The 5,338-nt window shown below is 40.6% G+C and overlaps 1 pseudogene; it reads left to right on the top strand.

The window, feature by feature from the left end:
- Positions 1–3,563: 3,563 nt before the first annotated feature.
- Positions 3,564–4,586, top strand: LOC149237157 (expansin-A2-like; annotated as a pseudogene).
- The last annotated feature ends 752 nt before the right edge of the window (positions 4,587–5,338 follow it).

The following is a 5,338-nucleotide window of genomic DNA, read 5'->3' on the forward strand; positions in this document are numbered from 1 at the left end:
ACCTACACAATGCAAAAATTAAAATCCTAACAAATTGACAAAAAGCAATTAATAGAGATTGACAAAAAACAATTAGTAGAATAACGCAGTACCTGCAACGAAGCCGAGGGTTCGAATTCCTTCTTGTCTAGACCATATTCATGCACAACCCAGCGTGTGCGAGTACCATGACAACTGGTGAAACGAGACCCTTGAATTTAACAGAGGAGTACCAGGCAAACAACGCTCCTTTCTCCAAACCATAACACATTCCATTAATAACAATACATTCCATTAATAAAAAAAAGCCAATATGCGGCACATACATACATTGTACTTGGAGGTCTTTATTTCTTTCTCCAAACCACAATACATTCCATTAAAAACCCAATATGCGGCACAAACAGTTCAAACAGTTCAAAAACCCCAATTTATTTAGATCTTCATGTGCAAAAGCACTTCAAACTACAAAAGGCTGTCGCTCAATCTATACCAAGAATCATAGCTTCACCCAGGTCGTCTCGGCCCAAATGATAAGGAAGTCACATGGTGGTCGAAACCGACATTTATGAAAATTTCCATAAAACCCATGTAGGTAAGAGAAACCCTCACTATTTAACCAGAATGCCATTAACATATAATGCTCAAATAACCATGGACTCTTGAGGGAAACGAACAGAAAATACTGTGACAAACATCAACGCCACTGGAAAACGCCAAACGACAGAGGAACAAACATCTAAACAATACAGTAGCCGAACTTACCAAAGCGACACAAGATAGTCGAGGCATACAAGACGGACCTGGAACAACAAAACCGCAACCAAACGTTTGTTATACAGTTAATTGAGCAGGCAGGAACCGCATTGTGTTTTCACACCGCAGACAATACCAAAAATACAAAGGAAAAATCGCAGACACTGCAGAGCTAAACAACCAAGTAACAATAATAACCCAAAGGGCGCGAACAGGGTAAAACCCAAGTCGACTAACTTTCCAGGATCTCGAGGAGCGACAGTTGTCCGCCGATAAGACCACCACATGACATGCCGTCCGCTTGGGAGTCGCGGGACCACGTGCCGCTCAATCTGTACCAAGAATCACAGCTTCACCGAGGTCTTCTCGGCCCAAATGATAAGCAAGTCACATGGTGGTCGAAACCGACATTTACGGAAATTTCCATAAAACCCATGCAAGTAAGAGAAACCCTCACTATTTAACCAGAATGCCATTAACTTATAATGCTCAAATAACCATGGACTCTTGAGGGAAACAACAGACAATACTGTGACAAACATCAACACCACTGGAAAGCGCCAAACGATAGAGGAACAAACATATAAACAATAGAGTAGCCGAACTTACCGATGTCGAACGAATACAAGCCGGACCTGAACAACAGAACTGCAACCAAACGTTTGCTATACAGTTAACCGAGCAAGCAGGAACCGCATTGCGTTTTCACCGCAGACAATACAACAAATACAAAGAAAAATCGCAGAGATTGCAGAGCTAAACAACCAACTAACAATAATAACCCAAAGGGGTAAAACCCAAGGCGAATAACTTTCGAGGATCTCGAGGAGAGACAGTTGTCCGCCGATAAGACCACCACAGTACATGTCGTCCGCTTGGGAGTCGCGGGACCACGTGCCCTTCACCTCAAACGATGCGAAGCCCGCAAAAGACCCCAAAACCTTTCCACCCCCAAAACTTTCGTTCGACTTAGGTTATATTGTTCATATAATGGAAAATCACGTCGGTCAACCAACGGTCAGCGATCGATCTCATATAGTCCCCTGCAGGGACTAATAACCAATCTAAAAAATCTTCTTCCCTTAATGTTGATGCCTGTATTTGCTTATGATTCACGACTCAATGAGTATTGAGCATATTCCGATTACCCTTGGTTCTGATGGAATGTAATGGTGAAATGTGTACCATTGAAATTGTATGAATAATAAAATCAAGTGATTCTCCCAATCAACGACAATGCCTTTAATTGCTTATGATTCATTGAGTATAGAGCATATTCCAATTGGCTTTGGTTCTTCTGGAATGTTACGATGAAATGTGTAGCATAAAATTTGCACGATTAATAAAATCAAGCGATTCTACCAATCAACGACAATGCCATTTCCCTGTTTATGACTCGTTGAATTTTGAGCATATTCCAATTGCCTTTGGTTCCTCTTGGTATAATGGTAAAATGTGTACCAGAAAAATCGTATGAAATTGAAATCAAGTGATTCTCGCAATTATTAAAGAATTAGAAAAGCCTGGCCTTTGATTAAAGATTATGCTAGAAAGTTATTTAAGAGAACTAAAAATAGTAATATGTGACAAGGCCATCAAAAAATAGCACCAATTTAAAATTGTAGTGACGAACAAAGCCCACTCCAAAGCAAACAAGTCGCTGTCAAATATTAATGCAAAACTTCAGTGGTGGCTACACGCATACATGACAATACGGCAAAACAGGTAAATACTACGAAACCGAAAAATTATTTTTCATATTTTAAAGGAACCCCATGGGCAAAGCATCCACCGAATCGCTCTCTACAAAATTGGGAAAAAATAATTTTATTCTTTTATCTACGAAGTAAGTTAGCGTGATATTTTTTTTTGCAAGTTTTCATGTCGATGGAACGTAAATATCTGGATATGAAGGGCCATTTATTCATAGAACGTTTAGCCATTTATTCATTAAAAAGTTTCATGGCCGTCAAATTCCAGTAAACGGTACCACAGGTCCTATGGGTAAACGCCTGCTCGCCGCCGTTATAATAAAAGGATTAAGCACCTTGGCCTGCTTCTCCCGTGGACGATATTAGGTCTTGTCCGCATCGGTCATTGAGGCGCTGAGGAAAAGAAAGAAAACAAGAAAGTAAACACAACGACCTCCTCCTACGGCCGTTTGCACGTCTGGTGCAGCAACTAGGGCCGTTAAAACAGTTGATCGGGACTGGCACTTATCCACATTCTCCACATTTCTATTATTTCTGTTTCATTCCATTGGAAAAAACAAATATGTTACGTTTTGATGTTTTTCTAATCGTCTTATCCGTATAAGAAATTCAAAACACTCCGAATTTCGAGCGCAGATACCAATTAAAATGGCTTTCATTGTCAATTAATTTTTATACTTTATCGGTTTCGTAGCGGAAGCGTAACCTGATATGACTTTCAGACCCCAGGGTCGGTTATAATAACGACACGGTCGACTGATAGGGATCATTATCGCAATATTTTACAGACCCCAATCCCATGTGCAGATGGCCCAATTCGCGGGATGAGATGCTGCTACGGTTAGTTGGAAGGTGCGTTGCATGTAGAAGTTATTATAGTATTATCTTTCTCAAAGTCTTCTTAATGTCAACATATTCTTGTATTTACTGCCCTATAGAATCGGACATTTTTTATTGGAAGAAATCACAAGCCTCGTTAACCTCACATTCTATATAATTGAGATATGTTGGGTTCTGCAATCAGTATCAACTTAGATATCATTTCCGACTTCGTTTTCGAAGTAAGATAACTACGCGTTTATCGCTTTTCTTGGTATTTGAACGATTTGCAAAGAAATGGCGCTTCTACAACTGGTGACCGTGTTTTGTTTCTGCTGGATAGCTGGTGTGGCTTATGCATTAGATAGCAGCTGGCAATCCGCTCATGCTACTTTTTATGGTGGCAGTGACGCTTCAGGCACAATGGGTAAGTCTACCTTGCCTGAAACCCGTTGAAAGTCAATAAGAATAGTTATAACCTCAAAAACATTCCATTGAATTAGGTGGTTACGCTGTTTTTATGAATGGTATTTGTAATACCATATATTAGCTAAGTAACTGCATGGTGTAATATTGACAGACGGTGCGTGCGGATACGGTAATTTGTATAGCCAAGGTTATGGTACGAGCACTACAGCTCTGAGCACGGCGCTTTTCAACAATGGAGCTACATGTGGAGCCTGATACGAAATGAAATGCGACGACGAGTCTGACCCTCAGTGGCGTCTGCCCGGCAATGTGACAGTTACTGCTACTAACTTCTGCCCCCCGAACTATTCTCTTCCCAATGACAATGGAGGATGGTGCAATCCACCTCTCCGACACTTCGACATGGCTCAACCTGCTTTTGAACAGATTGCCATTGACAAGGGTGGCATTGTTCCCATCATGTTCCGAAGGTAATAAATGTTTGCTCTTCTTCTATCAACGTTATCCTCTAAGTTTCGATTTTTTTACCAAGTTCACGGTAAGTGGGTTGGATGACTACGATTCAAAATTAATGTTAATGCGTGCAGAGTACCATGCGTGAGGACAGGAGGAATTCGATTCACAATCAGTGGGAACCCCTATTTCAATTTGGTGCTCCTTACAAACGTAGGAGGCGCAGGGGATGTGGAGGTTGTTTCCATCAAAGGTTCCAACACTGGTTGGCAAAAAATGTCCCGTAACTAGGGATAGAATTGGTAGAGTAACTCTTATTTGACTGGGCAGAGTCTCTCCTTCCAGGTCACAACCAGCGATGGATCAACGATCACTTCCTATAACTTCATTGATGCAAATTGGAAATTCAGCCAGACCTTTGAAGGATTACCGATATAAGCTATGTAAAGCAGAAGCGACGAAGCTGATGCTGTGGAAAAATATGTAGTGGTTGCCACTCGCTTTTAAGTGTATACACCTCTCAGATTTTCTTGAGTTGAACTTGGGATACAGAGTTTACCGCCCGCTTCTGATTGTTGCTGCTGTTTGTAATTTTCTTTTCCTCGCTACCTATAGATCCGACTGGTTGGTCGTCCTATGTAGAAGTTGCCCCTGTCGTATCATAACATCGGAACTACGGACCTCTTCTTTAAAGATTGGGTGTCGTACACTGCAACTACATTAAAGGCCTTTATCATGCTCTTAGCCTGTAAATCTGAATTAAACATCGATCCGCCCATTTATGCCTAATTTGGGTGGCCACATGTTGTATGAGTTGCACATTTCTCCGTTAATTAAATTGATGATACACAGATGCTTTGTCCATATCGAGTAATTGAGTTGATTGGCTTAGATAGCTGTACTGTATAGAATTGTATCGAGATCACTGTAGATTTAACTTGCAACTTGTATTTTTTTCTAGTCCGTTTTAAGAGGAACTGGTAAAACGATGCCACATTTTACAGTCGCCTTCCTAACACTAAACTTCTCTCTTTCTCAAGATTGATCTCACTGTTAATTGCAGCTAAATAGGGAAATCAAAGGTTGTGATTGCTTTCTCTTTTTTCAACAGAAAACACGTAACAGCTTCATTATTAAGTGTTTGATATAGCAAATAGCAGATATCAATCCTCTACAGATCCCAGACATAT

Source organism: Pinus tabuliformis, chromosome 8, assembly GCF_031772625.1.
Source record: "Pinus tabuliformis cultivar Carrire ecotype Pingquan chromosome 8, CPIR1, whole genome shotgun sequence".
Taxonomy (NCBI): Eukaryota; Viridiplantae; Streptophyta; class Pinopsida; order Pinales; family Pinaceae; genus Pinus; species Pinus tabuliformis.